This window comes from Parus major, chromosome 2 (assembly GCF_001522545.3).
Source record: "Parus major isolate Abel chromosome 2, Parus_major1.1, whole genome shotgun sequence".
NCBI classification, from domain to species: Eukaryota; Metazoa; Chordata; class Aves; order Passeriformes; family Paridae; genus Parus; species Parus major.
Window position 1 is genome coordinate 49,654,057 of NC_031769.1, and position 13,841 is coordinate 49,667,897.

The window sequence follows — 13,841 nt, forward strand, 5'->3', positions numbered from 1 at the left end:
TGCTGAGTATCTACCATCCAAAAAATATCAGAGATACATCAAAGCATCTTTGGCTGGCCCAAACTATTTCACATCTGTAGTTTCACTTATAGCTATTAGTCACGGGTACTAAAAATATGTAAACAGTACACCACTTATGTGCTTATATTCCCCTTAATGATGTTTTAACAGAAAAAAAAGAATGTTTTCTTCTAACTAAGCAAGGGATAAGGCTCAAAATAATATCATCATGAGATGGTATAATAAATAAAGCCTCATTTTGTTATTACTCACAAAAAACCTACATATACAGAAATTTCTTCAGAAAATCCTAATCTACCCATTCAGTAGTTCCATGTGCTGTCAACAAGATAGCATGTTGAATTTTCCACTGGGGTCTTTTCAGCTCAAGCCTCAGTGGAAATAAGTTAGCTGAGCTCATGTTAAAGATGCATTACTACACCTCATTTCACAAAAAAAAAAAAAAGAGGAAGCCATGGCCCAGCACAGCAGTCAAAAGATTGTCTCCTCTTTTATGTTTTCTTAAAATGAGCCAGAGAGCCAAAGGTACCGTGTTTGAGCACTGCCTTCAGGCACTACAGCCCAGCTGGAAGGACTTGGGCAGCTCTGGCCTGAAGTCTGCTGCAGCCAAACTGACACTGCCTTTACTCCCTTTTTCAAAATGCAATGCACCTGCCACAAAGATTAAAAAAAACAACTAATACAGCTACAGATGTATGTTGCATATACAATAATGTGCACTTATTTATATTCTAGAGGCACATGGTGAAGGAAAATCAATCTTGCATTTCTCTTGCCTGCTTTGTTTCTACTGCACTAAGCCTGAATCCTGTTGTTATCTGTCAAGTGATGTCAGTGTTTGAAGGAGAAAAAATACCTTTGCACAGAGGTGTAGAACTTTTTCCTTGCTTTTCTTTACATTACATACAGAGCATATATGGCAATGCAGTATCAAAGCAGTAAGAGTGTTTTGTCAAGGTGTATTTTTTACTCAATTCTTGGGTAAATGACATGAACTTTACTCTTATTTTTTATATGCCTGCCAGAAACTCTCCAAATAAATCTGTGAGGAAGTATTCCCTAAGGTAGTGAGAATGTTTTGCCAAGTTCTGAGCACAATATCCGCTGAAGATATATAAAAAACACTTGGTACTTTTTTTCCCAGGATTTCAAAGCACAGACATTTTCCCCTATTTTTATCCTAAAATAATATTCCTACTATACAAATTGTAGTTATTATAATGGTGGTATTTACTATTTTTTCTAACTCTTGTGGAAATGCCTAAATATGTAGCTTTGCTGTAGTTTTCTGTCTAATAAGAAACAAAGGTGAAAAATGAAATGAAAAAGAAGTAGAAGCAAAATTAAAAAAGAAAGATAACCAAAGGAATATAGAACATATATAAAGGTATGTAATATAATGACCATGGCTAAAAGTTGTCCTGTGTCCCCAAATGTTTGTGTCCTCCCACTTCTTTTTTCTGAGTAAGAAAACTGGGTTTTGTTGCTATTAAACTAAATTTTTATACCATCTAATTGTTGCTTAAGACAATAATTTTATGGTGAGTGTACAAAACAGTGAAGTTTTGTGCAGTTTCAACTAACTTTCATTAGTTACCATATACACAGAAGAAAGCACTAAAGAATTTGAAAATTTTATGAACTTAGATGAAACCTCCAAGTACACTACACAATAATTTTCTTAAGGGTGTGTGTAAATAGGATGATTTTTCAATAACTTAACAATGTAAAGTTAATGATTTTTTGGCTGATGATTTTCAAGCAAATTTTCTTTCATTAATTGTTCAAATTTTAAAAAGATAATTCATTTAAAAAGTAAATGGGTATATTTTTATATATGCTAAGTTTTTACTATAAGGTGGATAAATGAGAAAATGAATGTATTTCATTTTCTGTCACAATTTATGTCATGATTCTGTTTTAAGCTTATGCATTCAAACCACAGTTTGCATAGTAAATCATACTGAACAGTACACAGTAGTCTCCTATAGTGGACTATTACCAGTACCAGAAAGAACTAAGGCTGTAACCCAAGATAGTCTTCATCTTAGACAGAATCTATTCTTTCCACAATCTATTCTGCTTTATGACTCCAAAAAGTCAATTACAATGCATGCTAAGAGATACAGTCTATATCAAGAAGTCTATTCCTAGGGAAAAAAAGAGATTCGACATCAATAAAAATACTGCTTTGATGGCTGCACATGAGTTTTTACACTTTGAAAAGTTTTCATACGCATAGCTTTATATGCTTCATTTACAATGGTGAAAATTAAAATTCAGGCACCTTGCAACTATGAACTATATGCAACAAAATATTCCCTATGATCTACTATTCTCTAGCTATGGTACTTTAAAATAAATCTGGTAAAAATATATGTATAATTCAAATACTCTAAAGAAAGTCTGCTTTTTTTTTATTTTATCATGCTGATTTACAAGCCAGAAGCATTCCTTGCAATCATAAATACATTTAGTTCTGTTCTTCATTTTGAAACCCATCATTTGACATTGGATCTCAATGGGAACATTGAAGTATATAATTAAACTCTAAAACCAGGTACAGTAAGGAACTTAATTTACTTGAAAACAGCTAGCCTCTAATAATGTTTTCACTGTTTATTAAAAAGGTAAATCACAAGCGCTCCAGGTCAATAAAAAAAGACAGCTCTGACTCTTGCACAGTAAATGGCCAAAACAGGTCTCAATCCTTATTACACTGCTGAACTTACTCATTAATAAAAAGAACTACTGCAAAGGAAGAAGTTGCACCACATCTTACAACATTTACACTCAATTTACTCAGTGAATAAATGATCTACAAAATAGACGAGACAATCTATTAAAACATTAAGGAAATGAATGACTAACTGGAGCTTTGGTTTAAATGTTTACAGCTACATGAAAACAGGAAGACACACAGTTGACCTATAAATACTGGTTGCAAAGTTCTTTTTGATTTCTTTTTTAGCTGATGCCACCCAGTTCAATCATCTTCTGATGTACAATCTTTCCCTGTATTTTAATACCTGGATGCTCTCAGAACAACCATTACTCAAGATCAAATTCTTCTTTCTCAATCATGTTCCATATTCTTTATTCACGAAATCACTCTCAACCACATAATCTTTATTCCCTCCAACCATGGAGCTTGTATTTAAATTGAACTCTCAAAGGAGCTGCATAGACAACCATCAAGGATTGTGGAGCAAGGATCATTTCAACTCCTGTGCTCAGTTAAGTCTCCTACAGTAAAAATCTCATAATTGTCATTCGGTCTTCTGCAGCTGACTGTAAAGAGCATGGAGTGCAAGACTGAGAAAGACCTGGGCATGGGACACTCACATTTATTATAGTGAGTAACCTCACTATTGACTAAGGGCAAAAAATGTGTCAGTAAACCCCATTTCTAATAGATGTGTAGTCCTTTCTTGCAACTACGAGTCTGCTGCTAACTCCGTCTTTCAAATTCATTTTATAGAAACAGAAACCAAAGTGGGTAGTTACCTTCAGCTACTACTTTCAGCTAAAATTCCTTAGCATAAATGATAGCAGAATAACTGTGCATATGCACAGTGCAGTTTCACTGTTTTATTTCCAAATTAATCAGAGATGAATATCTCATGTTTAGCACAACATAGGAGAAGCAGACCACTGGAACTTGATTGTGGACAAATAATTCAAAATAAGAAATTCACTCAAATATTTTTTCGCTTCCTGCCTAACATTCAACATATCTAAGATCATGCATACCTCTACTGTGCTCCTTACTCAATGACATCTTGTGCATTGTAATGTAAGAAAGTGTTTGGATTCCAAACTTGTAAGCCATCTAATCTCACCCCCAAACTCCCTCATGCACAGATCAAGTGTGAACTTCATCATGGCAGAATCCAGTGTTTTCTATCCTTTGTATTTTAGTGTGTTCAATTTAAAAGCCCCACTCATACTCAAGGTTACAAGTCAAGGCTTTATTTTCAGATGATCTACATTCATTAGGTTCTGACTTGGTCCAGTGAAAGTCTAATAATTTAGCATGTAAACAGCCTCCAGTGATTAAGGTGCTACTGTAAAAGGGCATACAGCTATCAATTTTAAGTGAATGAGTGACGTATTTGAATAACAATTAGCAAAAATGCAGGATTGAAGGCACTGCATCAGCATCACTTGCAACAGTGCTTATACTCTGGGAAAGAAAATCCCAGAAGGATTCAATATACAGCAATGCTCTCCATGACAAGAAGTACATCAGGTAAAAGTACATAGTCATAAAATCATGAAGGTTCAAAGGGATCTCTAGATTTCACATAGTACAAACCACGTGCTCAGAGTTTATTTGCACATTTAATTCTGCCAGAAGCATTGAGTTTCAGTTAACTGGGTTTTCACCTTTTTTCCTTAACTGAACTAGGAAGCAGAAGATTTCTTTTATCGGCAAGAGATTTTCCTTGTGTTTATCAGGCTGCACTTTCCAAGGTCAGTGATATATTGTGTCTCCCTCCCTACAGCCAGACATGACTTATCTATAACTTCTAGCAGGGTTTACAGTTCAAGAGTTTCTGGTGTTACAGAGCTTTAGACCTTCAAATTCCCCACTTGCCAGAACTGTCCCTCCAGCAGCAGTTTGCTTATGAATCTCATCTGTGTGACTAGCTCTTCCTCCCCTTGGGATTGTACCATGCATTTCAGGTTTCACTGCTCAGCCAGCGCCAGCAACCCAGTTTCCTGAATATTGGATTATTCTCCATTACTAAAAGCTAAAAAAATACAGGAAGATGAGAGTTTCTTCTCAGGAAGACTGTAAGGGACCTGCTTGCATCCAATTAACATGCAGCAGGTTCAATACTTACAATCACAAAGAACATTACTCTTATAATTTCAGTTCTTCATCCATAATAACTGATTTACTTTTTCTGAAATAAGGGGTTAATTTCATTTAAGTTTTCAAGCTCTAAAGTAAATATTGATACTGGAATCTAAAACTATTGGTTCATTTATTCAAAAATTTTTCTAGTGGTTGTCTCTAAATTTACAGGCTCCTGACAGAGAAATAAAAGTTAAACCTGTTGCTTAATAGAACAGTCAGATTAAGTAAGGAAATGGCATTTTTGGTTAATCAGTTTGAAGTGTCTAGAAGGCTCAAAATATCATAAGACTGTATCTCCAAGAAAAGAAATTTCACCAAAACCTGGGAAGTTAATTTTATTTTTTTTCCCCAAAAATAAAAGAATTAAGATACAAAGATTTTCTTTCAGATGGGGTAATTTTTCTTTTTGGAACCATTTATCTATTATTAGAGCCAGCCAAACTATGCTTGCAAATTATTTGGAAAAATATTTTCTTTCAGTCTTCAAATTATGCAAGATTTTTTTGAGATGATGTAATTAATGAAATTATTTTTCAACAGTAATTTTCAAAAACCTGTACCTGAGTCTTAAAAAAAATTCAACCAGCTCTGTCTTTTAGTGGCTGTCACTACAGACAATACACATATTCACACAATGGATGAAATTTCATAGCCCCTACTTAAGCTATAATTGATTTTGTTTAATTAGGAGAGGGAGGATAACACTTAGGATTGTTCCAAGTAAGAAATACATGCAAGTGTGTATAGGCAACTCGTTCCAGCTTCATAAGATGCTGCTATTCAATCATGAAGCAATGAATGCTAAACATGAATAAAAAGGGAAAATATTTTCTTAAAACTCAGATGTGGATAAGTAAATTTTATTGTTTTAAACTGCCACATTCAATATTTTAAAGTGTTCCTCCTTTATGCTGGAACAAGGCATTCAGAGAAATTTTCCCTACAGATTCGGCTGTGATGAATCTGGTGTTTAAAAGTCATTTTTCACCCTTTATCCAGACAACATTGTTTAGAACAAATCAAATAAGTAAAGCACGTAGCAAACGTGGTCTTGGCTTACTACTCTGGAATACAAACTAATATATAATGTGATAGCAACATCTTGGATTATATATATATCCACACATGGATTTGGTTTGTAAAGGAAAATTCTTTCATTTTGGGTTTAACAAGTTATTGTTACAGGTATATGGGAGAAAGACTTTATCAAAACAGAAAAATATTAACTAAGGTAACAAGTAATGGACACATAAGCTTTTGTGAACTTTTTCTGTCCATTTGGCAGCATCCTAAAACAAAAAAAAAAATCAATGCCAATATAAGGGCAGATACTATCATCAGTATATTTTAAAATATAAGTCTTCAGTAGGAGAAATCCATGAAGAGTTTATTAACCTGACAACTCATGTTTAGTTTGTGCATTCAACAGCTTGTGGTGCAGTCAGTGCTGTTCCTCTTGTCCTAACATTTTCCCTAGTGAAAGTATTGCTGAACCAGAGGATCATCTCAAGTCAGTTTCCAGACTCTTGACTTTCTGAAGATGTTCTATCAGAAACCATGTTTTTCATCACTAATACCAGTGAAAGACTAGATTTCCACCTATTTAGCAAAGACAACTAACTCCTGTTCTATGTATCAATTCCCCTTTAAAGAAAGAAAATCTACATATATTTTGCTTTTTCACCTTTGACGAGGCAAAATAAATTTTGAAATAATGGTTAGGGGGTCAGCACATAAGTACTTATCAAAATGTGTCTTTGATGTTCAAAAGCATTAAGGAAATCTCCTCTGTCAGAAATCAACGGGAGAAAAATAAGACATTTTATATAAATATTTAAAATTGTAATTGGGTTCCTATGCATTGACATCAATTTGAGAACTACTGACCAATTACTGTTATCCAAATATATGTTTTAATAACAAGTACAATTCATTACAAAGAACCATCTTATGAATGAATGGAATGGAGGGTTCATGAACATTAAAAAAATAAACATACCTCTCCTAGACTATATCCATGCTTTTTTTCACCTTATGAAATTCTAGTCTTGAATAAACTATTTACTATTTGTCTGCAATAAGATAACAATTTTAGAAAAAATTACAAATTCTGTTCACAAGCCACTAAGTATAAGTATTTATTCAAAAATTCATACCCTTAACTTCTACAGAAGTACTGAAATTACTGTTAACCTTTAATTTTGACTTGTAGATTACAACCCATTCATTTCTGGGGTTTCATCAAAATGTAAGAATTGCTAATTGAAAATTTAACATCACCAATGCAGTGTTGTAGATAGAATAAATGCATAAAATATTTAATGTGTAGCAAGTGAAAATGAGCTACCATTTATATATAATCACAAATAAGGAGAAAAAAATTCCTTACTGATGAAAAATTCTGCTCTTGTAATGAATGACACACTAGTTTTCCTAAAAAAAGCTATTTGCTCTGATGAGTAATAGTTAAGGCATTTTTATACAATCTGTATCTTCCTTTTTATTTTCATGTTCAAGCAAACAAACACACTCAAAAAATGCCAAAAAATGGTATACACTGTATTCATGAACAATGAAAATTTTACATGCAATGCTGTCCAGGTGCAGATGTACATGTCTGCATTGGCATTTTGGTAAATATGGAATTATTCTGGTCCAACATTACTCCTTTAGGTGAGTAGCTGTTAATCACTGGTATCTTGAAACAGAGTAGACAGGTGCACACTACAGGCTTAGGAGAATAATTAAAAATAACACTCTCTTATAATTTCTAAACTTTGAAAAGCACCAATTCAGCACTTTCTAGCAGATATAGTCTGTAATATACATAAATACTAATAATACTGTAATATAATTCTGCTTCATTTTTTTCTTTTTTCAGCCTGTGGGGTTCTTTGCCAGGATTCCCTTCTCTGCTACTGTGCTTTTCTGAGCCACTGCATTAAATAACAGACTGACTGTCTCTAGTGTTTTATAGGAGATGTATCCGGCAAGAAATCAAATCCCAAGGAGAGAAGACACCCAAACTATGTATTCTAAAATTGTTCAGGAAGTAATACTGAGTTTTTGGAGAAAGAGGAAAAATAAGGATAAAAAACTGTTTATATTGATAGCTTTCATTCATTCATTTTGGAATGAAATATGGATATTTTTGTTTATTTTTTTGATGATTGACTGTAAACTCCCAGAGAAATCACACCCTACTCTTATCGTGGCAGAAAAGCAATATTTCCCCCTCCACACAACTGAACTTCAGTGGAAAGTCAGGATTACTTGCAACAAGCAATAAACACAAGGAGAACAAAAGGTAAAATAGAGGCAGGTATATATATATTTTTTTTTTTCAGGATGCTTTAAGGATTTTGCAAGACGTGTATGATAATGAGGAAAGAATTTTGCAGAAAGAGAAACCCACTGACGCACTGCCCGTCCAAGTTAATTAAAGAGTTTACAAATGACTGCTATTGTTGCTGAACCTGGGATATCACATCATGTGGAACTCAACTAAAATTTTTTTCTGCTCAGTTTTGCAGACTCCAAGCTCCTATTGGGACAGTTCTGGGGAGCGAATCTTCAAAGGATTATGCTTTCAGTGCAGAGCAATCTTCCATTTACTTCAAAACGTAGGAAGAAGACACTGTAGAGAAAGACCTGGGTCTCTAAGAGCTTTTCAATAGTCTTTGAATTCAATGTCACAACAGTAGGGTATCTCCATTACCTGATGGCTTTGGGAAAAAATATCTCTAGCTATACTGAAAATTATAAATTTACAAGATCATAGGCCCCCAGTTCCTATTGACTTTTAATTCTTACTCTTTTTCTACTCCCTCCAAAAAAATTCTTCACTGAATTTTCTTATATATTTCAGTAACTATATTTTCAGCATTTCATTTATAAAGAAAGATGTAATAGGAGTCAAAACAAGCAAAACCAACAACGATCAAAAAACCTCAATCCATATCCTTTCCACTAATTATATTAATAAGGATGGGACTTTCTGGTAGGGACTTTTTGAGTCCTTAGAATTGTTTTCTTCCAAAGATCCTTGATCCTTTAGGGCACTGCTGTGCAGGCAGATGTAATTAAAGCCAAAGGGAGATCAAATGGACTGTACACTCTTTTCATTTGAAGGTGCTTAAACTGCTTTAGATGACCTCGTCTACACTAAATAATTATTACATGAAAATCCCATCACTACCAAAGCTATTTCACCTTCAGTAGCATCAGTATTGCTTTGAATTTTAGAGTAGATCACTCAGCAAGAGCAGAGTTTCAAGAACATCTACTGGTATCCTATCATAGTATCCATGTTATGGCAAATTTTATTTGTTTATAAATAAGTAGCCTCACCATAAACAACAATTCTTAGTCTCCAACTCCTATGAGCAAGTTTTATTCAGTCTTCTATTCTTTTAAGGAACAGCTCTGCACTTCTTTCCACTGGATTAAAAACACCACTTAATAATACTGATATTTAAGTATATTTTACAAAAAGACAACAAATATATTGTCTCATTTACCACAGCCAGTATTGTCCAAATTATCGTTTCTTTCTTTCACAGGCTTTGTATACATTGATTCAGCAACAGATTTTGAGTTGGTTCATACTGTAGAAGCTGCAAATTAAATTAAATTTAAAATAAGGACAGGATTTCCCAGGTTTTTTTTAACTCCAGTGAGGGAAAACAGATCTCTTTTAGCTTCTTCTAGGTGTGCCACACATCTTTAGAGCATGCTGTACAGGTCAGCACTGTAGTCTGCTTTTTGCTCAAGGGATGTGTGAAAGTGTGGTACCCAGCTTTTGAGTTAATATTTGCAATATTAGCTCCTCATTGCCTGAGCTACTAATGGCAAAAATCTCACTGATCTTAATGGGCATTTCTCAGCTAGTGAATGTCCTTCATGTACAGAAAAGGTTTCAGGCACAATCCTTTTTCATTGAACTTTATGCAGTAAAATACAAAAGTGAAACAGTAAAACAATATAAAATAAATACACAACTTGAAAGAGAAAGTTAAAATACCTTGAAATAAAAAGAAAACTATGGTTCTACCAAGTCCAGCTCAGTTCTACAAAATAAATAGGGAGAAACATTTTAACTAAATAAATAATTACACAGCTCTCACCTCAGTTAAGACACCATAAAGACAACATAAAAAACATTTTGATCTCTGTTATCTGACTCTTTGAAATGCTTTTCCTTAGAAAAATGGACAACATTAGAACTTATCGAATATGTTGAACGGAAATCTGTCAATCTCAGTGCAACTCATGGAAGAGTTATAGATCACTAAGCACAAGTGGTATTCAGGTTTTTCTTCCTTCTGTCCCTTTTTCCCTTCACTGTCTACCAGCATAATGGGCCCTCTTGCCCTTTATGTTATATTGTTGTGTTAGTTGCTTTTCTTACTTCATGCTGAGAGAGCTGCCTAATTAGGAAGACCAGAGTCAGCTTCTAGACTATTGCTGTTTAATACTGTTAGTTTATCTGTTAATTAATGTGCTACTCTTTGCAATCTAATTAGATTTTTTTACTGCAGAGATAAGTCAGTGAAATTACAAAGAAATGCTGGAGGAGAAGGCTGGTGGGAGGCTCAGAAATATTTATTGCTAGAATTACTTATGTGTGATGTTCATGCATTTGTTAGTGTCTCATCTTCTTCCACCCATGCCCACAACCTTATCAGGCTTTTGTCAAGAAAGATGTGGTTTATTTCCTGTAAACAATTCTTGTTCCTGCCAGTGAGGTGCTTCTCCATCTCTGTCTCTGCCATGTCTCTTTTTCTTTCCCTGCTTCTTCCTCAATTTTACTAACAAGGCTATTTCTTTTTATGTGCTTGCATTTCACATTTTAAGTGAAGTGCCTTGAAGTTAATTTTTAACTTTTGTGAGGTCATACAAAAATGGCACTTCAAAGAGACACTTCAGGGTGCATGTACTCACAAGAACTGAAGTCTTAAGTCTTGTATTTCCTCACAGCACTATACAAATATGAAACAGGAACGTGAAAGACAGTGGCCAAACCAAGCTCCTCTTCTTCAGAATTTAGCACCTATTTTTCTGGTTGTCCTTTTACCAGCTGCCCAGGGATCAGGAAAACTGGAAGGCTGATGGTTGTGGCAAATAAATTAAGATCCCACTGATCAGTACTACTCACAACTTTCAGGACTCGCTAGGCAATTTCTCTGAAAGCAATTTATATGAACCTGGAAATTGCTGAAAATTAATTTACTACAATCAGCAGGATTTGCACTGTACTAACCAGAAGATTCAAAGCACACATCTGATCACATTATTTTGCTTTCTATATTTAGATATTAAAAATAAGGGGTTTTTTATTTTATACTGAAATAAACCTACTTGTACTATTTTTAAATACTGCAAGCAACCATTTAATTGGCTTGATTCTTCTTGTAAGCTGTTACATATATCACAAATAACAATTCCGAACCTTTGTTATTATTCTTGTGCAAGAATTAGAATAATATCTAGAGGTCCCTTTTGACATCTGAAGCTATGAGATGTCCAAAACTTAGAGGTATCTTACTTTTGTCATTAAAATTCATAAACACTTTAAATATGACAAGCACAAAATTTAAATGGGATTAACAAAAATGCAGTATTCTTGTGAGAGAGTTTATACAGTTTGGTACAAGCTTTTGAAATTCCTAAAGCATTTCATATGTCAGATTATAGATTATCATGATGAATTGGAAAATGGGGCATTAGTACATCTTGACTAACTGGAAACCAAAGTGTTTCATGATACTCTATTTTCCATCACTCAGAGCTGGCTTTTCCTCTATCTTAAACAGATTCCATTTCATGCACAAAGTAAAAATACTGAAGATTCTAGAACACGACCTAAAATACAATTTCATACTAATGAATATTTATTACCAGAAGTAAAAAAAGTACAAACACTTGTCATGGGTGATTATATATTAATTTAAGCATTTTTACAGAGTTGGCTAATGAAGTAGATGAAATTTCTAATAGTTTGATGGGAAAAAATAAGATGGCAAGCAACTGGCACCGCAGTGTTGTTGGATTTTCAGTAGCTTATGCTTCTGGAATATGTTAATAAATTCTGTATCATTCTTTCTAAAAGTTATTTTTGATCATTCATCATTCCTACCTACTAAGAGAGCTCTTATTTTTAAAGCTGAGTATTTTTTAAATGACAGACTTAGTTCTGAAGCACAATTTTTTGATAAAAAACATTAAATAGTTTAGGGTAAAATAGTGGAAACTTACATAAAATGAAAGTAATCCCCATCCCTCTGTAAAATCCAAACTATTACATCAAATATAACTGATCTCATAGAAACAATGAAAAAAGCTAATTGTTTTTTTATTTTGTAATTACACACGAAACACTTTATTAAGAATTTTAACTCTGATTAAATGTGGGCTCGTAAAATCAGCTTTAATTCATCTCACATCTCATGCTCTGATTAGAAAAACAAAAGTGATCCTTGCATAACTGAAAATTATGTGCTTTACAGCGCATAATTTCTGTCTTCATGGGTGGCATGTAGCTTATTATGGAAAATATTTAAAACATAACACCAATACAAAAGATAAAAGTGACTTTTCAAAATATCTGACATGTAAGGTTTCTGAAGCCTGGGAAAAATTTATTTTGATCTAGGTTGTTCTAATTAGCAGTGGTCTGGGGAGAGACATATCTTTTTAATTCCTAATTTGAAGACCAGATTTTTAATAGTACTGAAAATTCTGAAGATCCAGAATGACATCTAGAAGGGTTTTCAAAATTATGAATGTATAAGATTGATAAAAAAAGAGTCTCTTGACATCTGTGCACCTTTAGATGTATCCCTTAGTAATCTAATGTAAATAATTCCAATAATTCTAATGAACAGTTTAACTTAGTCTAAAATAACTATTGCTAACAAAGACAATGATCTCATCAACTCCTCCAATAAACAAAATGCCTCCAAACCACAGATCTTGCCTCAAATTCTAGTGGAAAATTATGCACTTTTCATGAAAATTATGTACTTTTGGTGTGATTATTAACAGAGACAGGCTCACCTTGGGTGTAGCTCATTTACAAACACAGTAAAATTACTGACATTATTCTGCACACCTCTTTCTGTCATTTTACCTAAGACAGTTATCTTCTTTATGGCTATCCTATAAATATTGCCCTGGAAAAACTTCTGCATAGATACTAAATGGAAGTTGCTGTCCTAAGAAGAAAGCATTTGTCCTGCAGAAAATATTCACCATGTGAACTATGCTAAAACTTCAGAATTTTAGCACATTTAGTTCCATTCACTAATGGCTATAAGTTTTGCCAGAATCCACAAAATTTCTCAGAGCAGGTGAATTTTCCTATTCCAATCACAATTGCAGTTTCAGCACTGCATGAATGCCTTGAGTTATTGGTCCCGTTCTCAATGCCGTTTTGGTAGGCAGGAGCTCAGTAAGGCTGATTTACAGCACATCCCAAATGCTTTTTTAGTGGGAAGCAAGTTGCCAGCAAAGCTCCAAAAACTGACAGAAAATTATCTCGTGTTCCAGCATTTTGCCCAGACTTCAGCCACATCTCAGGACTCTGAGGTGTATTTCTCCCTTCCCACCTGTTCTCACACATAGCTACACCATCCCTTTTCTTGTTTCTCCTGGGTATATAAAGTTGTGCAAACACACTCTGTGGAAATTTGGTATGTACATTAGAACATACCTTGGAATCAGAAATGCAAGACAATGAGGCCTTCCACAATCAGTAACAAAACTGTCTCAAATAGTTGAACACATGCTTATTTGTTTTAAAGCCCACCCACCATGGAGTATACAGTGAAAGGATAATTTGAGTCCCTCTTTAACTCGTCCTCAGTATTCTCTATCTTTACAAAGCTAAACTTTGTATCCATTTATGCTTTTTAACATTTTGTATCAAAATAGTACAGATTATTATCTCTGA

General features: G+C 33.9%; 1 protein-coding gene across 1 annotated transcript in view; it reads right to left on the reverse strand.

Moving 5' to 3' along the window:
* The window catches only part of CNTNAP2 (contactin associated protein 2), a 1,020,050-nt gene that overhangs the window by 534,216 nt on the left and 471,993 nt on the right, over positions 1-13,841 (reverse strand). The window lies entirely within an intron of this gene.